The 22780-nt window shown below is 48.2% G+C and overlaps 1 long non-coding RNA gene across 2 annotated transcripts; it reads left to right on the forward strand.

Moving 5' to 3' along the window:
- Window positions 1-3533: 3533 nt before the first annotated feature.
- On the forward strand, window positions 3534-13447 carry LOC120393646. Of its 2 annotated transcripts, none has more exons than XR_005592102.1 (3): window positions 3534-3598; window positions 9835-9914; window positions 13407-13447. It is a non-coding gene; the product is annotated as an uncharacterized LOC120393646 (long non-coding RNA). The 2 variants fall into 2 exon arrangements; XR_005592101.1 differs by lacking the exon at window positions 13407-13447 and adding an exon at window positions 11934-12023.
- Window positions 13448-22780: the final 9333 nt, after the last annotated feature.

The raw sequence follows: 22780 nt of genomic DNA on the forward strand, positions 1-22780 counted from the left end.
CCCTGACACAGCCCAGCCAGGGGACCACCAGACATTCCCTGGGACCCAGATACCCGTTAAAGCCCCATTGGCCAGGGAATCCCCACCAGACCATGACTGCCAGCTTGGGAATACCAAAGGGTCCCCCCCCCCCCGCAAGAACCCAGGGACACCCCACTGGAAACAGTCCCTCACTTCCTGCTTGGACCCCCACCTGACCTCCAGTAGGATCTGCCATGCCATTCACCTGGAGCCCCTTCCTCCCCCCCCCAGTGGGACCCCCTGATGCTTTCCAGTGGGACCCATCACTCTGCTTGCCTGGAATCCCTGACCTAGTTCTGGGGATCCCAACAGGAGCCAGTGGGGGAACCCCAGACAGAGCACTTGGCACAGCACCAGGCACTCTCTAGCCCCCTGCTCCGCCTTCCCAAGAGACACCCCTCCCCCGCCCCCACAAATCTGCAGCCACCAGGCCTCCAGCAATACCCACTTCCAAGACCCAAAGCCTCAGGGCCGGGCACATCAGAACCATCACCCCAAAACTCCAAAACTCCAGAACCCACCAACCTGACATTGGTACCCCCTGCCCAGACACCCAGAGGCCTCCCCCTACCACATTGCAGCTGGAGCTGAAGGGGCAATCTCCACACACAGAAATTCCCCCCCTCCCTCCCCTCCGCAACAGTGTTACCTCACATTGTGTGATAAGTGGATAAAATGTTACCACCACCCCCTGCTGGCCAGTCACACAGGCAGAGGGAGCCCTGGGGGATGCTTCTTTAACAGGAGAATGGAAGGCATGGGGGGCCAAAATAGGTAGGAACTAGGAAGTTTCCATGCCCTGTCACTAGTAAATAATAGCCACCATGGATCCACCCCAGAGGTGGCTACATCTGAACATTGCGGGAAGCAACCCCTCACAGAGACCATTTGTAATGGGGTTTGGGATACTTCTGGACCCACACTGCATTCAGAGTGACCTCCTCATCCCATGCCAGCTGAAGAAAAGAAAAGGGTCCAAGCCAACTCTGTTACCAGCTGGAAACCACTGATCCCCAGACAGAGGGAGACCTCTGGATTTGATGGGTATTAAATGTGTAGCTGATCTCTTTCATCGGCAAACATTTTAACAGAGATAAAGGAGGAAGAAATGATTCTCAAAGGAGTAAAGATGATCACTAGGAAATTTAACCCCCTGCAACAACCAGGATGGAGAACGACTCAGGGCAACAGGTTCCCTCCAATGAAGGAGAAGTTGCTGGTATTTAGAGACATGGGGAACAGCCCCAAACCTGAGAGGATTTTTAACTGACATTTGATGATGACATAGAAAGAGGCAAAACCTGAGATTTGAGATCAGTGTTCAGCAATGAAAGAGAAAGGGTGGAAATCTGAGGGATTTTGGATCCATTTTTGTAAATTAGTGAGAGGAAAGTGGAACATCAGAGGGATTTTATATCAGTTGTTGATAATGAGGTAAAATCTGAGCGTATTTCACATCAATATTTGATAAATGAACACAGTGGAAATGGGAAACATTTGGAAACATTTTGTATCTATATTCAAGAATTTGAGAAAAGGTGTAAATTTGAGAATTTAAGTATTTTATAATTAGACAAGGAAAAACTCAGGACATATTCACTTAGAAATAGACAAGTAGAAAGAAAGTGGGGCAAAAGTTACGAGTATTTCATAACAATCTTTGAGATTTGCAGAGAATACATGTCACAAGCTAAGCAACTGATAACATGAGAGAAAAACACCAAGATCTGAGGGAGTTTTATATTGCTAATAAAGAACTAGAGGGAAAGGGGGGACTATTATATTGGATAGTAATATAAAATCCAGTCCATAAACAGAAAGTGATGAGTCGCCCCTCTGCCACCATTCACATGGGCAGCAGGGAGCCCTTTGAGGAGCAAGGGAGGGGGAGCTGGAAGGTCCCTGGATGAGGTAAGGGAGCAGCAGTGGGGGATGGGCAGGTGACTGGAAACTGATGGCTGGGGGCAGCAGTGTTGGTAATTAGGAACCCAGGGTCTGGGAAGTCCTCATGGGGGGCACTCGATCCTCCCTTCCCTGCCCTGGCAGAGAGCAGGCATCTCCTCCCATCCCCACTCCAGGGCAGCCATGTTCTGGGGAATGACCCAGGGCAATAATTTCCCACCTAAAGGAGGACAAATAGCTGCAGATAAAATGGATGGAAAAATCCCCCATCTCTTGGAGGAGATTTAAAATGGACATTTGAGAATTATGGAGAGACCAGGGGAAAAACAGGAGAGACAAGAGAACTGAAAGCTAGTTGTGTCAACCTGAACAAAGTCAGGCTAACAGCCTAACAGAGGTTTATGAGTAATTCATAAGTGGAAAGTCCCAGGGAGTTGCAGATAGGTCTCTCACAAAGTTAAGCAACCATGAGAGAAGAAAGGAACTGCATTCCTAGCATGGTACCAAACTTACTGATGTAGAAACAATTCGTTTAAAGAACTCATAAGAAGCCAAGATTCCAAACTTCCAGACTCCCTGTGCAGTACTCCCTGTTTCTGTTCTATGTCTATTCCTAACAATTACATTTTAGATTGATTAGTGATTGTTAAGGTATCATAAATCATGTAAAACATTTAATCTTGTAGAACATAAAAAATGTATGTATGGTAAAAGTTTCTAGTTTCAAAAGAAGTGGGGTGGCTACTTAACTAGGTAATTGCAATTATGATGATGCGACAGAACTGTCTATATAAACCTAGGTAATTTTGTAAAGAGGTTAGCTGGTTCTCTTTGGAGACGAGCTCGCTCTCTATTGTCGTGTGCACTCTTCAATAAAGAGCATTATATTTGAACTTTGCTGGTGTTGCCTGTCTCCTGCAGTCAGACAACGAACTTTGCCGTTTGGGGTACCAGAGTCCCCAACTGGAAGGGAAGGGGCAAATCTCCCCAGATTTTATAGCCCCGTGTGCGACACTGAGCAAGAAAAGGGGCAGAATTAGAGAGAATCTATACCGGGGGCGAGAGGCAAGTGGCACAAACCGGGACAGGATCCAATTAACTCCCCCCCCCCTTCCCCCGCCCGCCACTTCCCCCCCACCCCCGGAATTTCCTGGCTGCAGAGACCGTTTAACCCCCCCACACCCCAACTCCGGCTTCTCCCCTCGCTGCCCGACACCCCCCTCCCGCCACAGGGACCCCTCGCCGGGCCTCGGGCTCTACCCCGCTCCCCCCGTCCCAGCGGGGCCGGGGCGGATCCTGCTGCAGCTCCAGTGGGGCCGAGGCAGCTCCGCGGCTTCTCCCAGGTGCCCCGAGGCAGAGTCACTTTCCCGCCCGGCCCCAGCGCCGGGGTCTCTCACTCACAAGCTCACACAGAGCCGGCGGCGGCAGCAGCAGCTTTGTTCTCCCGCCCACACCGGGGCTCGCATGGAGCATGCGCAGTTTGAGCTGCTGAAACCCTCCCTTACCTGGCCTGTAGAGAGCGGAAGCGCCCCCGCGGCAGGCTGGGAGATGTAGTTCCTGACTCTCCCTGGACCGGAAGTGACGTCGGGCGGGGCCGGGGAAGGGTTTGTGCCGTTTGCGCTCTGGGCATGCGCAGATCGTGGTGGGCGAGACCTTCCTTAGCTGCACCCTCCAGGTACCGGAGCGAGCCCCGGGGCCGGCGACTCTGCCCCAGTGTCCGTGGGGGAGACCCGGCATCTCGCAGCGCCGGGATCTGCTCCCTGGGGGGCTCGGAGCTGCTGTCCCCGCAGGAGCCCAGCGCCCCCCGGGCCCGGCCAGGCTCTGCCCTGGGGCCCCACGGGAGGTCCCATGGGGAGGGGCCCGGCCCACTGGGGTCCCTGCGTGGGGCCGGGCGGGGGCTGCCGGGTTGGGGGTGAGACCTGGGAAAGGGGCGGGTGGAAAATGTCTGTGCAGGCCGGACATGGCCGGGGGGGGAGAAGAGCAGGTGACCCCCGAGGAGCGGGGAGAGAAGGGGGGGCTGAGATCCCCTCGGATTTACCGCTGCCCCCTCCCGTGGGGACCCCCCCATCCTCTCCCGTCCTGCCCCCTTTCTCGCTAGAGAGCAACGAGCAACATCCAGGGTGACCCCCCCCCTTCCCTCAAATCCCTGAGAAGTTCCCTGCTCCCCTCCCCCGGTTGTGCCCCATTTTCTCTCCACTTCGCCAGTGTCCAGTTCAAATCTCAGCTTTGGGGTGTTTCCCCCATTTTTACTTACACTGATTTGTCCTTGTTTAGGTGGGAAATGGTTCCCCTGAGTGATTTCTGAACTGGGCAGAGGGTTAATGGGCAGAGGCTGGGGGAGCCCTGAGACAGGGACACCTCTGGGCTGAGCTGGGGGGGGGGGGCACACTCTGCTGGCAACAGGACATGGGAAGGCCCAGGAATGGGAGGGAGGAGCAAGTGTGCCCCATGGAAATGCCCTGCCCCAGGTTTCCCAGTCCGGCTACTTCACCCCCCCCACTCGGCCCAACCCAACCGCCCCCCCCCCCCCCCGCTTGCTAGTCACATTCTCAGACCCGACTGTCAGCCCCTCACCTCAGCCAGTGACCTTATGGCTCCAGCCCTACTCCTTTCCCCTGTAAAAAGACATCACCCAGGGCTCCCTCCTGGCCCTGTGAGTGTGAGGCAAGAAGAATCCGTCCCATTCTGTTGTTGATTGAATATCACTGTATAATCCCCTCAAATTTCCCCTCTTTTCTCCTGAACTGTTGAATGGTGACATAAAATCTCCCCAGATGTTGGTGCTTCTCTCTTACATTGGCAAATATTTAGTTTGTGCCCCATTTTCTCCTCAGTTCTGAAATACTGATGTCAAATTCTTGAAAATCTTCCTGCTTTTCTCCCCAGATGTGTGACTGAGATCAGGGCTCTTATCGTACTCAGCATCGCTCAGGCCTTGCCTGAGATCAGGTCCCCCAGTGTGCCAGGCACTGCACAAACCCTGACCAAGTTTGGGGTACTGGTTATGCCGGGAACTGCACAGACCCCTACAGAGAACAGGGACCTTGTTGTTCCTGGAGCTGCAGAGACCCCAAGTGAGATCTGAGCCCTGTTCTGCCAGGTGCTGCAGAGACCCCAACAGAGGTCAGATCCCACTGTTGTGACAGGTGCTGTGGAGACCCCAACTGAAATCTACGCCCCTGTTGTGCTAAGCACTGTAGAGACCCCATCTGACATCAGGCCCCCCATTTTGTCAGGTAAAACTGAGACCTGGACCGAGATCATGGCCCCCCTTGTGCCGGGCGATGCACGACTGTGGTACAGCTTTGTGCCTCCATTGTGCTGGGCACTTCAGAGACCTCGACTGAGACCTGTGTCCTTGTTGGGCCTGGGCCTGGGACTGCACTGACCCTGACCCAGATCACTCCCCATCACTGTACTGAGCACTGCAGAGACCCTGACAGAGATCCTGCCCCCACATTTTGCCAGATGCTGCAGGGGCCCTAAAGAAAATCAGGGATCCTGTAATGACAGGAGTTGCAGAGACCCGGACTGAGGTCAGCCCCCCTGTTGTGCAGGGTTCCTGCACAGACGCTGACCAAGTTAACTGGTGCTGAACGCTGAACAGACAGCAAGGCTATCTCTGCCCTGCTGTTAAAAACCCCCAGCTGGCCCATGCCAGCTGACTTAGGCTCACAGGGCTCAGGTGAAGGGGCTGTTTAATTGCAGTGTAGATGTCTGGGCTCCTTTCCAGTATCAGAAAATATTATATTAATATTTGCGATGAGAGCATGACTGTTTCTAGTTGACTCATAGATTTGTTTAGCATCTTAAAGCTGAGCTGTGTGTGCAGATAATATGCATGCAAGAGGGATAGTTTTGTAAGTAGAGTGGGTCTCTCCTGTTAACTCCTGCTCCAGTCCTGGCATGGTTTGCAGGTGTCGAGGAACTGGGCCTGTCCAGACTAAAGCAGCAGGGATAGCTCAGTGGTTTGAGCATTAGCTGCTAAACCCAGGATTATGAGTTCAGTGCTTGAGGGGGCCCTTTAGGGATTTGGGGCAAAATCAGTACTTGGTCCTGCTAGTAAAGGCAGGGGGCTGGACTCAATGACCTTTCGAGGTCTCTTCCAGCTCTATGAGATTGGGTATATCTCAAATTGTTATTAATATAACCCCTTCTGTGCCAGTGTGACTCACAGGCACCCAGGACTCACCCCCCTATCAGCCCCATACCTGGTGTGATGGGGCAACCCACTGGCAGCATTGCCTTTGAGGGTGCTGCTCCCACTCTCCTCTCACCCTTTACTGCCACCACAATGCCTGTCACCTTCACTTCCTGAGGGGTGATACCCAGAAGGTATGTTTTGTTATCCCTCTCCCTACCCCCCCCTAGGAGCCATTGTGCACCCTCTGTCACTCACCTCTGTCTCAGGAGACAAGGCGGGTCATGGGGTGGGGGTGATGCTATGTTGGAGATCCATCATCACTGAAGGAGCGGCAGCCTTGACCCTCCTTGAAGGTTGCCGGGATGCTGACGTCCACTGGAGGAGAACTGGGGCTTGACTGAGTCCACAGACCATTTGGCCCACGCTGTGTTCCTGTAAAGCCTGCTCTGCAGTGCTGCAAATTGCTGCTGGTGGCATTGCGCTCATAAGTCTTTGTAACGCTGTCTCCAGTGACTTGAGAGCATGAGCACCAGCCTCAGGCAGACTGGTAAGAAGCAGGGAACAAACACCAAATTGGTTGTGAGATCAATATGTAGATTTCACCAACCAAGAATCCAGTGTAAACGCTCCAGGCACTGTAACAGCATTAACATGGAATCACATGGTTCATCCCATATATCTCATCACGCAGGTGAGCCAACCTTTGTGACAGATGGTCCCTTACACCCCCCAACATGCTATAAAAACTCCACGGCCCATGTGGATCGCAACAACTGGTATTCTGCATACAAAAGCCAGGGCTGGCGTTAGGGGGTAGCAACCAGGGGAATTGCCTGGGGCCCCATTCCATAGGGGCCCGTACAAAGCTACATTGCTTAGGCTTTGGCTTCAGCTCCTGGTGGTGGGGCTCATGGCCCTGGACTTTAGCCCGATGTGCTGGGACTTCAGCTTTCTGCTTTGGGCCTCAGTGAGTCTAATGCCGGCCTTGCTTGGCGGCCCCCCTGAAACCTGCTAGTGGCCCCCAGCGGGCCCCCGACCCCTGGTTGAGAGCCACTGCCTTACACCACAAATCACAGCAATGTTCAGGTTGCTTCCAGTCCCAAAGGACCAGTCACTTCCTTAGGTCAGTTGAATCTTAGATCTTCCAACAAAGACAACACTTGTAGCCAGTCCTGTTATAACCTGTATTAAGATTTATTTAAAAGGAAATGAAAGTTGTTTACAAAGCTAAAGCAGATGCAGACAAGTTAGAGTCTTAAATTTCAAAAGATATTGGAAGCTTCTGTAATAAGCAAGCTCCACATATTCTTTAGGACTAACCCCCGGCTAAGCAGCTGGGGATCTCTTGATTATGCCTAGAAACTTTGCCCCCCAGAGTCAAAGCAGCATAGAGATAATCAGTTCTTTCTGCATGGGGTTTTTCATCCCCTTCCTACCATGTACTCTTAGGCTTTGGCTACACTTAGCACTTCAAAGCGCTGCCGCGGCAGCGCTTTGAAGCGCTAAGTGTAGTCGGAGCGCCAGCGCTGGGAGAGAGTTCTCCCAGCGCTGTCCATATTCCACCTCCCTGTGGGGATTAACCTACAGCACTGGGAGCCGCGCTCCCAGCGCTGGGGCTTTCACCACACTGGCGCTTTGCAGCGCCGCAATTTGCAGCGCTGGAGAGGGTGTTTTTTCACACCCTGCTGCAGCGCTGCAAATTTGCAAGTGTAGCCAAAGCCTCTGTTGCAAACTCAGCTAATGGGAGGTCAAGAGCACAACAACAGTCTTGTATCTTCTTTAACATCCCATAATACTCTATCTGGTGTTGATGGACCTTTCCTGCCAGGCAGGGTGTAATGCATTCGATTGCCAATCAGCACTTGGCATAGGTAAAGACTCTCTCCTGTCTGGTGATTTACAGAGCCACAGAGGCTCACAATGCAACTAGTCAGATGTTAACCCAGGCAGCAACTCACAAACATTCAATAAAGTCCAAACACTAAACACATTCTTATGCTCACAGTCTGTATGAGGAGTATCTACTCATTTGGACTCACTGGGGAACCACACAAAGAAACAAGATGTGCTGAGGCAAGAAGGCCCAGTCTCAGAGTCCCTGGGGTCATGCTTCCCAAAAGGTAAAACTAGGCCCATGAAAGGGGCATTCCCAGGAGAGACTGTATAAAGGCTGGAGCATCAAATAACTTAGTTAATCTGAGACAGCTGCCTTGGGGACAATGACAGGGAGAATCCTCAGAGTGACTCCTTTGATTCTGCTTCTCTCTGGCCTTTGGTTCATAGAATCACAGAACTGGAAGGGACCTCGAGAGGTAGCTAGTCCAGTCCCCTGCACTCAAGGCAGGTTGAAGTATTATCTAGACCAGGAGTGGCCAACCTGAGCCTGTGAAGGAGCCAGTATTTACCAATGTACATTGCCAAAGAATCACAGTAATATGTCAGCAGCCCCCCATCAGCTCCCACCCATGGGAAGCCATAGTAATCAGCACCTCCCCCTCCCTCCCTGCACCTCCCGATCAGCTGTTCATGCTATGTAAGACACTGGGGGGGGGGGATGGAGCGTGGGCACTGCAGGCTCAGGAAGGGGGGTGGGAAAGGTGGAGTGAGGGCAGGGCCTGTAGCTGAGTAGTGAGCACACCCAGCACGTTGGAAAGTTGGTGCCTGTAGCTCCAGCCCCGGAGTTGGTGCCTATACAAGGAGCCGCATATTAAATTCAAAAGAGCCACATGTTGGCCACCCCCTGATTTAGACCATCCTTGAGAGCTGTTTATCCAGATAGCTCTTAAAAATCCCCAGTGATGGAGATTCCACAGCCTCCCTAGGCAATTTATTCCAGTGCTTAACCACCCTGACAGTTAGGGAGTTTTTCCTAGTATCCAATCTAAATCTTCCTTGCTGCAATTTAGGCCCATCGCTGCTTATCCTATCCTCAGACGTTAAGAAGAACAATGTTTCTCCTTCCTCCTTGAAATGAACTTTTATGTTCTTGAAAGCTGATCATATCTTCTCCAGACTCAACAAACACAATTTTTTCAGTCTTCCCTCATAGGTCATGTTTTCTAGACCTTTAATCATTTTTGTTGCTCTTCTCTGGACTTTCTCCAGTTTTTCCACATCTTTCCTGAAATGTGACACCCAGAACTGGACACACTACTCCAGTTGAGACCTAATCAGTGCGGAGTAGAGCGGAAGAATTACTTCTCGTGTCTTGCTTACAATACTGCTACTAATACATCTCAGAATTATACTTGGATTTTTTGCAACAGTGTAACACTGTTGAGTCACATTTAGCTTGTGATCCACTGTGACTCCCAGATCCGTTTCTGCTGTGCTCCTTCCTAGGCAGTCATTTCCTGTCTTGTATGTGTGCAACTGATTGTTCCTTCCTAAGTGGAGTACTTTGGATTTGTCCTTATTGAATTTCATCCTATATACTTCAGATCATTTCTCCAGTTTGTCCAGATGATTTTGAATTTTAATTCTATCCTCCAAAGCACTTGCAACCCATCCCAGCTTAGTATCGTCCACAAACTTGTATTAAGTGGAACAGAGAGATTCTGTTACTGGGAGGGTTTCACCATGTCTAGAAGGGTTACACCCTGGTGGGAGGGGGCTAGGCCTGTACTGGAATAAGGTCACTCTGTGCTTCACAGTGTGGCAGAATTTAGAATGTCCATTACCAGGGGAAAATCCTGGGGGGAATTGACATGTGGAAAGGACAGAAACCCTGTCTGAATTCTCTCACATTGTCCTTCTCGCCCTGGCAGGCTACAGATTGTCCACGTTTTGCCCCAAATCATCCTGTCCTCCCAACGGGAAGGAAACAGCTGCAATGGAGCTGGCTCAGGTAAGGGATTATCAGGGAGCTGGTGATGGGCTCTGCTTGGAGGGAGAGGAGAAGTAAATGTATAGGAGGGTGGGAGCTGCTAGAGGTAGTGGGAGGCAGGAACTATCTAGGGTGCGGAATGGGAGGGGAAAGGATGTAACAAACCTGCTGAGACTTGTGTACTCTAGGGTGTGATGGGTTGTCACCCCGGGGTGCAGTCTGGGGGGCTTCTGGGAACTGCTGTGCCCTCTAATCCTCAAGCTGGGCTGGCCCTTCTCACACTGCTTTGCTGGAGATTCAGCCAGCCTCTCCAGCCCCTGTTATCACCCAACACGACAGCAGGTGGCGCCATGCATCCAACTAAGCTACATGAGTGCTTTACCTAAGCCACAGATAGACAACAACAGCCAATTTCCCAGCGATAAGTGATAGCAAACAGATCAAAGCAGATTACTTAGCAAATAACCAAAAACTCAGACTAAGCCTAACATACTATCTGGATAGAATTTGAATTAGCTATTTCTCACCCTGACTGATGGTACAAGCAGTCCCCCAAGTTTCACCACACAAGCTAGAAATCCCTTTACCCTGGGACCAACACTTTCCCCCAGTTCAGTCTTCGTTCCTGAGGTGTTTCCAGGAGTTTTCTTATGTGCAGAGTGAGGCCAAGAGATGATGTCACACCCCACCTTATGTAACTTTTCCATATGGCAGGAACCCTTTGTTCCAAACTCAGTTCCCAGTCCAGTTTGTGGAAAATACAGATACCAAAATGGAGTTTAGTGTCATGTGGTATGGTCACGTGCAGTGATGAGCTGCCAAAATCTTAACAACCGGTTCCCTATAAAAAGTTTTGATTTAAGGGGAGAGGGGCCGGGGGAGAGATCCTCGTGGGGCCAGGGACCCCTGCAGGGCCTGGGAAAAATTGCCCCACTTGCCCCCTCTCCTCCCCTATGGCCAGCCCTGGAGCTTGCAGCAGCCCCACCCCCACCTTGCCGGGCCACTCAAAAGCGGCAGCAGGATGACTCCAGAGCTCAGCTGAGCTGCCCAGCTGGTGCCGGCGGCTGGCCACGCTGCAGCTGGGGGAAAGCGGGGGAAGGGCCGGGGGAGCCTCAGCCTCCCCAGCTGGGAATCCTGGGAGCAATAGGATGGTCTGGCCCACGGACCAGAGTTCTTTGCCCACCCCCTGGCCCTTTAACAACAGGTTCTCCACGGAGGTCTAATTTTAGCAACCGGTTCTTGAGAACCTGCTCCAGCTCACCACTGGTCACGTGCCCTAGCATGGCCTGCTGAATCATAGTAGCCATGACTCCTAGGCTGGCTGAAACATTCACAGAAAGGCTAAACTCTTCCACAGTCCATTGCCTTTGTTGATGAGCCATCAACACTGTCTGGCTCGTTGTGGGTGTTACCCAGAGTAAGCACATTTGAAAGACAGATACATAGTCAATATCCATAACTTCAGATAGGAACATGATACATGCACATAAATAGGACAGTCATATTCAGCAAATCATAATTTTTCTAATGACACTGAACATGACGTGTCTTGCTCTAATTATGTCTTAATCATTTGATAATAATACCACTATGCTGAATGTGGGGTGTAGTGTCAGGGCCTAATTTCAAGGCGCAGGAGTTGGGAATGGAACTTTCCCTCTTTGTGGAACAGGATATAACCCTCCAACCAAGGCTGAGACAACTTCCCAGACTCCCAGTGCTGGAGCCTGAATCTACAAACACTTCATTAGTTACCACCACCCCCAATCTTTGTGGCAACTGCAAACTTTATCAGTGATGAAGAATCCTGTGGCACCTTATAGACTAACAGATGTTTTGCAGCATGAGCTTTCGTGGGTGAATACCCACTTCTTCGGATGCAAGCATCCGAAGAAGTGGGTATTCACCCACGAAAGCTCATGCTGCAAAACATCTGTTAGTCTATAAGGTGCCACAGGATTCTTTGCTGCTTCTACAGAACCAGACTAACACGGCTACCCCTCTGATATTTATCAGTGATGATTTTATATTCTCTTCCAGGTCATTGATAAGAATGTTAAATATCACAGGAACAAGAACCAATTTTTGTGGGAACCCCCTAGAAAGAAATCTACTCCACCATGGTTCCCCATTTACAATAATAGTTTTTAATTTATTTAATGTATGCTGTGTTTATTTTGTATCTTTCTAGTTTTCTAGTCAAAATGTTGTGCTGAACCAAGTCATATTCCTTACAGAAGTCTTGGAATATTACATCAATACTATTAGTTGCAACCAAACTTTTGATCTCGTCCAATAAGGCTATCCAGATAGTTTGATTGGATCTGTTGTCTCTGAACCTTTGTTAATTGGTAGTAATTATATTACCCTCCTTTAAATCTTTATTAATTAAATCCATATTTGCTGCTCCATTATCTTGGCCAGTACCGATGTCAGACTGACACTCTTGTAATTAGCTGGGTCATCTCTTTTACACTTTTTAAATATTGGCACAGCATTAGCTTTATTCCAGTCTTCTGGAATTTTCCCAGTGTTCCAAGTCCTAATTAAAATCAACATTAACAGTCCTCCACCCTCCTCCACCAGGTCTTTCAAAACTCTTGAATACAAGTTATCTGGACCTGCTTATTTAAACATGTCTATCTGTAATACCTGCTGTTTAACATCCTCGTGAGTTATTGTTGGGATGGAAAGACTGTTGTCGTCAATATCTTATATGACTTAGGATATCTCCATTAATTTAATTTATCTCCTAGAACTGGAAGGGACCTTGAAAGGTCATAGAGTCCAGCCCCTCCCTTCACTAGCAGGACAAAGTACTGATTTTGCCCCAGATCCTTAAGTGGCCCCCTCAAGGATTGAACTAAACCCTGGGTTTAGCAGGCCAATGCTCAAACCACTGAGGTATCCCTCCCCCCTATACATCATCTGGTTTTTTTTCTCCAAATCCAGGAGTGAAATATGTATTGAACACTTTTACCTCTTCAGTATTATTTTTGATAATTCTGCCATTTTCATCTAGTAGTTTACCTCTACCATTGTTAGGGATTAATTTTATACTTAATATACTTTTTAAAAACTTCCTTCTTATTTTTATTGGTTGATCATTGATTTCTGATAGCTTCTCTTACCAACTTTCTACAATTCTGACTTTCTAACTTCTATTCTTTACTACTGACTTCCCGTTTCTTCCATATATTTAATTTGGAGAGTGTTGGGATTCCTACCAGGGAGCCACCATCAGGGTCCAGAGACAGCCCCATCTCCTATATCTAGCCGTGGCTAGTAGGTATGTGATAAATGTGACGACCCTGCCTCCATCTGTCAGCTGGGAGACACAAAGGTTCTTTCTTTCCACCCTCTGATGCCTCCTGGCTGCTCTAAGCAAGGTGGGGTGGGACTCTGTTAACATGTGCCTCCCGGAACTTCCATTTACCTGGTGCTGCTGTTCCCTGAATAGTGGGGCTGTGAGTGGGGCAGCAGGTACTGAGTGTTGGACTCTTGCTCTTTCAGGGGCCGGTGACCTTCGAGGAGGTGGCTGTGTATTTCACAAGGGGAGAGGGGGCTCTGCTGGACCCCACTCAGAGAGCCCTGTACAGGGATGTCATGCAGGAGAACTATGAGACGGTGGTCTTGCTGGGTAAGGAGTCCTGTCGCCTGGGTTATTAGAAGTTCTGGGGTCTCTAAAGAACCTGAGTAGTAATAACTTTCTACCTTTATTTGTCAGACAAGTTTTGCAGGTTTCCTTGCCTCCAACCCCCCCATTTTTTTGCCTAGTATCATTTTTGGACATGTGCCTTTTTGGTACCATCAGTCATTTTAAAATTGCATTTAATGTATCCTTATTGGCTACATTAGTAACTATATTAATAACTGTAGTTTCATGCCTTTTCCTCATTTTAAGAGGAAAATAGGCTGCCTGTAGAATTCTAAATTGAGTAAATAGGTGTATGATTCATGCATGGTTTGTGAGACAGTCAGATGAGCTCTTTTAGGAGAGCGTGTAATGTTGCCATTCAGGGTCACATGGGTGAAGGGATAAGAGAGCCGTGGGAGGGGAGTAGATAATTCTGGGGTGCCAGGACATGGGGAGGTGTGTGCAGGGTTAGGCTAAGAAGCAGCAGGGAGGTAGGAGGTAGTAAGAGATGAGGAGAAAATACAAGAAGTTCCCAAGGTGCTGAGAGTAATGGGAAGAAGGGGAGGAGAGTGTGGAGGAAGGGCACCCGGGAAGTGGGCTGGGTGGGTCAGTGGGAGGGAGGAGAGGTTTGGGGATCTAGAGCTGTGGGGGATCCCAGACCTTAATCCTGAATCCCTACCCAAGCCTTATTGCTTTAGAGCCTACACTCCAGTTTTATTTCTGTTCAGTTTCACTTCATTATACGTTTTTTCCCCAACTATTATTTTAACTCTTGACCTCCCTCTCCCACTCATTACCCCCCTCCCCATGTAACCTCCCTATCTCTATGCATAGAGACCCTGGCCACTGATGCTGAGTTTTTGCTGTATCCTCCCTCCCATAACAGAGCCGCTACCCAGGCACAAATGGACACTTTGTTGATGATGGTAATTTAGCCTGTACAATTTTTACACCTATAAGATTACATATTCTGAAGGCCTTCACACCAGTCGGGTTTCTCTCTATACGCTGATACAGTCTGTTCCCCAGTGTTCCATTTCCAGCTCTGATGCCGCGGAGCCTTTACCCCCCGTCTCCCTTCCCAGCTCTGATGCCGCAGAGCCTTGCCTATATCCCTGTTCCCTTTCCCCCCCAACAAAGATTTGACATTCATGGGGCCTCATCTGAACTACTGTGTCCAGTTTTGGGCCCAACACTATAAGGAGGATGTGGAAAAAATGGAAAGCATCCAGCGGAGGGCAACAAAAATGACTAGGGGACTGGAACACATGACTTCTGAGGAGAGGCTGAGGGAACTGGGATTATTTAGTCTGCAGAAGAGAAGAATGAGGGGGGATTTGATAGCTGCTTTCAACTACCTGAAGGGGGGTTCCAAAGAGAATGGATCTAGACTTTTCTCAGTGGTAGCAGATGATAGAAAGAGTAATGGTTTCAAGTTGCAGTGGGGAAGGTTAAGGTTTATGTTAAATATTAGGAAACACTATTTCACTAGGAGAGTGGTGAAGCACTGGAATGGGTTCCCTAGGGAGGTGGCGGAATCTCCTTCCTTAGAGGTTTTTAAGGTCAGGCTTAACAAAGTCCTGGCTGGGATGATACAGGCTATGGCTACACTTGCAGCTGTACAGCGCTGCCGCGGGAGTGCTCCCGTGGCAGCACTTTGAAGTGCGAGTGTAGTCATGGCTGCAGGTACTCCACCTCCCCATGGGGATTAGCTTACAGCGCTGGGAGCCGCTTTCTCTTGAATGTTCCTAGGCTGGTCAGCCACAGCATGCTTCCCTATGCATAAGTACCCTGCAAATCACATTTTATCCAAAATGAACACAAGCATACCCTTCAGCTCCCCCATTTGGTTTTGGGGCTAAGAACAATTCTTAGACCCCACTAACACCACTTCCTTGTATTTATTAGGAGCAATAATTAACTTTATCAACACTTAATGAACTATGATTTTGAGAACAAAATAAAATAATACATATCTACAATAAAAATAAGTCCCCATACCATTGCGAGAACACAACCGAAATCCATCCCCATGGAATCTTTGTTTCCACAATAGCACTCTATCCACTGAATCACTGTAATTGCCCTACCACTTCTTTCATAATATTTCTTAAAAGGTTTAACACAATAGGAAGAATGAGATATTTAAGCAAGGCTTGCCTGCCAAAGTTAACCACCCACATCCACACCAGATAGTGGAGTCCTTCCTCACTGCTGTATCATCACTAAATTACATTACATCACCATCAAGTCAGGTCCCAACATTTGAGATAAGGCTTGTCCTGACTTTAGGTTTCCCGTACACAAAACCCATCCTCCAGGATGGAACATTGGTCCCGAGGGAAAGCCATATAGTTATCTCCGGCCCTTATTCTACACAGGTGTCTGTGACATGAGAATGGGAGTGGGTGCACTGGCTGAGCCTCCAGTTCAGGAATTAACACCCTTCCAGGGATGCAATGACCATCTCAACATACCCCTATTATCGATAGGGACCACTCCCCTGCCACCATCCAAGGTGAAGACATTCAGTTCTCAAGAACCGCAGCTCTCACCCAACATGGCACCTGTGGCACAAGTGAGTCTCTTATCAGGACTGCAGCTTTCATGTTGAACACCAGGATGATACCATGCCAGGAAGATAACACAATTTTTCCACGTGCCTAGACCAATGCTTGCTCATAGATTTGAGTAGTTTTTAATAGGTGGCTGAGCACAACAGTGAGGACCTAATCAACTGTTGCTGAGTTAAGGTAACAGCTAACTTGATTAGACGTGAGCCCCACTCTTACCACAATAAACTGTCATTCCTGCTACTAACCAATTTTAACCCAGTCCCTATTATTAGATTTGAGTAATGGCATTTACAGCTGATCCAGTGGCTCCTCCCCAGGTAATTACATCAATAAAACACTGAAAGCCACTGCAGCATTATTAAGATGAGACCTCTTAAAAAAAAAACTTTCATAACCACTCAAAACAATTAGTAGACTACAAAAATTCCTACATGAATTTTAAACTGGTGAAAACATTTAACAATATTAAGAATTGCTTTCCAGGAGTCCATAGAGTAAACAGGGATTATTGTGCCCCATGTTGGGTCTGACCCTTGTATACTTTTACACGTGACAGGTGCACCCAAACTGGAATTCCAGTGACCCGGGCTGCTGAAGGAGTTACTAAGAGAACCAGTCCAGGCTGGTTCAAAGGTTCGTTTTCTATAGGCTTTCACCATCACCTGGTCACCAGGCTGCACCTCACGTATGTTCTCTTATCAGCCTTTGAGTCTGGTTCGACACACTGCGAGAACAATTTGCAATATTCAACAAGCTGGTCACCCATGACATACAATTTCCCCCCTCCAATGCACAGATTTCCTGGCATCCTCATCGCCCACCCTGTCAGCATTTCAAAAGGAGATAAAGAATGTGGATTAGTAGGACTGGCTCTCATAGACATGAGAACAATTTGTAGCTTGGTGACCCAGTCTTTCCCTGTAACAGAAAACATCTGTTTGGCTAGTTTGTTTTTAATGGTTCGGTTAGCTCTTTCTACTAATCCCAAACTTTGGGGATGGTAGGAACAGTAGAAATTCTGTTTGATCCCCAGTGCCCTGCATATAGCTTTCATCACCTTCCCTGTAAAATGAGTACCATGGTCACTATCAATGAAGCATGGACGTCCCCATCGGGGAATTATTTCAGTCATCAATATTTTAGCTACATCAGCTGCAGTGGCCTTGGCCACTGGGAAAGCTTCTACCAACTTAGTAAAGTGATCCATGATCACCAGACTATATTCTTTTCCTCTGCCCAATGGCAGGGATCCAATTAAATCTATTTGTAACTGCGTAAAGGGCTGTGTTGATCTTGGCTGATGTTGCATTTTCATTTTCACTGTGGGAGCAGAATTATATTGAGCACACGTTACACGCCTTCTCACATAATCATGAACGTTTGCATTAAGAATAGGATGCCATCAGGTGTTTGACATATGGTGGATCACTCTTCGTGCTCCATTATGTCCCAACATGTGATACACTAGTATCATAGTTCCCATTAGCACATTTGGTAACACTAATGTGTTCCCTGGACTTCTCCAAGTGTTATCATCACACAGTTTGCCCGCATTATCCATCCATAACCACTTCTCTGCCCTTGGTGCAGCGTGTTGAATGTCCTGTAATTTAAAAAAGTTTGGGGTTTTTATGAGAGGCTGTGTTGCAGCAATCAACTGTCTCTCTTTACCTTCCACTGCTGCTTGTTTAGCTAGTTCGTCTGCCCTTTGGTTCCCCTTGCTATGAGAGTCTGTCCCTTTTGTGTGGGCCTTCACTTTTATCACTGCTACTTCAGTAGGTTTCTACATGGCTGCATGAAGTTTCTGTACTATCCCCCCATTTTGTATTGGGGATCCTGTACTTGTCAGGAATCCCCGATTTACCCACAAGTTAATATAGTCATGTACAACCCCAAACACATATCTAGAATCAGTATATATGTTTACAGCATGACCTTCTGCAGCTTCACATGCTGCAACTAACATCTGTAGTTCTGTTACTTGTGCCGATGCTCCAGGTAAACTACCATGTGCCACCAGCTGCCCATCTTGAGTACAAACGGCCCATCCTGTGCGTCACTTGCCATCCACGTAGAAGGAAGAACCATATACGTATAGGCAAGGGGCACCAGGTATTTCAGTGGCACCTTATAGACTAACAGACGTTTTAGAGCAGGAGATTTCATGGGTGAATACCCACTTTGTCGATGCAGTAGTGGGCAGGGCAGGTATATATGGAAGCAGAGAGCAAGCTAGAGATAACGAGGTTAGTTCATCAGAGGCTGAGGCTGAGTTCAGCCTTGAGGTGTGAAAACCGAGGGAGGAGAAACTGGTTTTGTAGTTGGCAAGCCATTCAGTCTTTGTTTAATCCTGTCAGCTCAGGATTAAACAAAGACTGTGAATGGATTGCCAACTACAAAACCAGTTTCTCCTCCCTCGGTTTTCACACCTCAACTGCTAGAACAGGGCCTCAGCCTCTCTGATTGAACTAACCTCGTTATCTCTAGCTTGCTTCTTGCTTCCATATATATACCTGCCCCTGGAAATTTCCACTACTTGCATCCGACGAAGTGGGTATTCACCCACAAAAGCTCATGCTCTAAAACGTCTGTTAGTCTATAAGGTGCCACAGGATTCTTTGCTGCTTTTACAGATCCAGACTAACACGGCTACCCCTCTGTTACCAGGTATTTCAATTTATTTTACCAATGGAAGGTCCATGGGCTCTTCCTTAATGCAACAATGATGTGGGTGTCCCTCATCTGGGTTAGGCATGAGGGTGGCAGGGCTTAGCGATGACGTTCGTTGCAGATGTATTGAAGGCATTAGCAAGCTCATTTCCCATCGAGTCCATCTTGCCACATGGACTGCTGAAGATTTCTTTCCTGATAAAATAGCAAGGACAGCGTGAGGCACGACAATATTTACATCCTGCACACCAGTTAGTGGTGAGGCCTGACTTAGGGCCATAGAAGCTCCTTCCACCGCCTGGAGGCATGGTGGCATTGCTTGAGTGACAGCATCTAGTTTAGAAGAGTAGTATGCTACTGGGCGCTGTTTGTCCCCATGTTTTTACATTAACACTGCTGCCATATGTCCCTCACTGACATGCATGTACAATGTAAAAGGCATTAATGGATTAGGAAGTCCCAACCCTGGGGCAGTACTTAGCCTCTGTTTCAATGTGGTAAATGCCTGTTCACATTCAAGTGTCCATTCAAGTGCATCATGTGGTCCACCAACACCCTTCAGGAGATTATTAAGGGGCTGGACAATCCTTGAATAATTTGGGATTCGAGTTCGGCAGAAATTAAATAGCCCCAACTCTAACTCCCCTGACCGTAATTGGTTGTGGGCATGCAGTAATAGCCTCAATGCAGTCAACAGTTAAACACTTGTACCCCTTGGATACTTCCTCCTTTGCAATCTGAGCCTTTCTAGCATTACATTTTACCCCACTGTCTGCCAAGTGCTGCAGGATCACTTTTAAGTCTTTCATGTGCGTTTGGCCATCTGGTGAGGAGACAAGAAGATCATCAACATCCCGTACAACACAAGAAGTCACGTCTGGCAGCTTTGCCAGCACATCAGCTAACACTCTATGAAACAAATTAGGTGAGTTATGAAAACCCTGGCTTAGGCGAGTAAAGGTATATTGCTTCCCTTTAACAGTGAATGCAAACCAAAATTGACTGTCAGGGTGCACAGAAACAGACCAAAAGCCACCGCTAATGTCCAAGGCTGAAAACACTATGTGATTATCAAAAGCATGTAAGCCTCCCTCTACCATCCACTCCTGTACCTTTTCCCAGAAGGGTAGGGTTGGGTTATTAAGCTGCAAAGATGGCAATTCTTTTAACATGCTCCGCAAGTTAGATGGGCTCATAGGAGTGTGCTTTAGGAGACCAACAATAGCAGGGTCCCCTTCCCCTGGATTAGAATTAGGGACAGTGTGCACCCTCACTGGAGCCATGAAACTAGACTGATATCCCCATGTTACACATGTAGGGTCCAAAGGTGTGGAGGGACAAGATCTCCTTCCCTGCAAGTCTGCTGCTTTATACTTTTTTTTCTTCTGCTTGCAGTTTTTCTACCTCTGCTTCTAACTCTCCCACCCTTCCTTTTAGCACATCACTTTCTAACCAGCTGTTCATAATCAACAATTAAACACATACCAGCCATTTTGTCCTCCTTTATTTCAATCATATAGCCAAAATATCTCCACAAGAAAACTAATAAACTTACTGCTACACTAGTTATAAAAGCACTAATCATACACTCTTCATATTGTGAATCACTGTATCCCTTCATCTTTCCCCTTTTTTAACCTATCCTCCAATCTCCAAATTTTTAAATACAATTCTGTTTACAGACTAACAGCAATTTATTCAAATCAAACAGCCCAGACTAAAATGCCCAATCAGCAGATTAATCCTTTATCCAATTTATTTGATCTGCACAATTACAATGTCCAATTAGGAGATCTGGGCCTGCCAGCACATTAACTAGAGCTACTTATGGCTATACCTGCCCCTACACTAACTGTTGGTCCTTACAGCCTCTCTGATTTCCCACTTCAACAGCACTTAGTCAGAGGAACTTACAGCTTAACCAGCCCCCACACTAAGTACAATGTCTTAAGACTGCAACAAACCCCCTGAATTCCCCAGCACCAAGACTTGCTTACTACAAAAGGTATGAGAGTCACCAGTTAGGTCAGAGACACACAACCAAATAAAAAAATGAACAAACTCACCCTCTAATTTGATTGTAGGTCGTGATCCTGAAAGATATTTCTCACCCTGCTCGCTGCGCCAAGAAACTGTTGGGATTTTGTGGTTCCCAGTGAGTCTGATGCTGGGTAGAATCAAGGGACTTTGATTAGATGTGATTCAATGCAGTGCGATTCAGTTCAATTCAACAAGGCTTTATTAAATATGTGCACACAAAGAATCAGGCAGAGTCCCTCCAGCAAGGAACCCCTCCCCTTGCTATTTTATAGCACATGGCACTTATATAACAAGTTATATAACAACTTACATAACATGAACCGCTAACCAATCAGAGTTAAACAAACTCATATATGGGTTTGTTTATCACATGCTCATAGTGCTCCTTCCACATGCTAAGCTCACCCCTCTCCCCCTGGCTTTCTCTAGAAAGTTCCTAGGCTGGTGAGCCACAGCATGCTTCCCTATGCATAAGTACCCTGCAAATCACATTTTATCCAAAATGAACACAAGCATAACCTTCAGCTGGGTGTCCCAATCCTTCCCGTCCCGACTTACCACCTTGCGTATCATAGCCTTGAGGGTTCGGTTAAAGCTTTCTACCAACCCATCAGTCTGCGGATGGTAGACTGAAGTTCTCAGGGTATGTATATGGAGCAGCGTACAGAGGTCCTTCATTAGCTTTGACATAAATGAGGTTCCTTGGTCTGTTAATATCTCCTTTGGTAGCCCCACTCGGGCAAAGATCCCCACCAGCTCTTTGGCTATCGTTTTAGAGGCTGTGTTCCGCAGGGGGACGACTTCTGGGTAGCGAGTAGCATAGTCCAAAACAAGAAGTATATATTGGTGGCCCCAAACCATCTTCTCCAGGGGTCCCACTAAGTCCATGGCTATTCGCTCAAAGAGGACTTCTATGATGGGAAGGGATACTAAAGGTGCCCTCAGGTGGGGACGGGGACTGTGCAGCTGACACTCCAGGCAGGACACACAGTACCTCGGCACTTCTTCTTGTACTCTGGGCCAGAAGAACCGTCATAGGACTTGTGCCAGGGTCTTCTCTACCCCCAAATGCCCCCCAAAAAGATGACTATGAGCAAGACTTAATACAGCGTTCTGGTGTTTTTGAGGATCTGCTGTACCTTCTGCCCCTGTACTGGTGCAACCCGGTATAAGAGATTCTTCTTCATTATGAAGTAGGGTCCTGGTCCCTGGGTTTTCCCTTCCACGGGGATCCCATCTATTTCAGTCACCTCCTTCCTGATGTTGTTGTACCTTGGGTCTTCAGCCTGGTCCCGTCCAAAATTTCTTCTCCTGGGGCTAATCTGCCCAAGATCTAGGGGCCCAGTCTCTGTTGCCTCTACTGGTTCAGAAACATTAGGGTGGGGGTCAGACTCGGGTGCTTCTCCCTCCTGGGTGGCCTCCTTTTCAGCTGCTCGGGTCCGCCTACCTACGAGAGCAACCCTCTGGCTTTGAGTCAGTATTCGGGTTCCCAAGGCCTTAACTGCCCTTCTTTCCCTTTTCGACTTTCTACTCTGTCTGGGAATGGAAAATAAATCTGGGGATATTTCAGAGAATACTGAGGGTTGACAGTCTACTGTGGAAGCCTCACTAACTTCAGGGTTCCCCTCGTTCTCCAATCCTCCTACTGGGAGTAAGTCTCCAAACCCTGGGAAGTCCCTCCCTATGAGCACCGGGTATGGGAGTTTAGGGACTACACCTGCTGCTACCACGGTAGTGTTCCCCTGAATCTCGAGTTTTACTGGGATGGTGGGGTGATAACCAACTGTCCCATGGACACATGTTATCCCTGTACGCTTAGCCCGCAGCAACTGACTACACTTCACAAGCTTCCCCAAGACAAGCGTGATAGCACTCCCCGAATCAACCAGTGCCGTGATCTCTACCCCATTTAGTTTCACTGGTCTGGTGTACATATGTGGGGTTAGTGAGACCCCCCACAAGGT

Source organism: Mauremys reevesii, unplaced genomic scaffold, assembly GCF_016161935.1.
Source record: "Mauremys reevesii isolate NIE-2019 unplaced genomic scaffold, ASM1616193v1 Contig28, whole genome shotgun sequence".
Lineage (NCBI taxonomy): Eukaryota > Metazoa > Chordata > Testudines > Geoemydidae > Mauremys > Mauremys reevesii.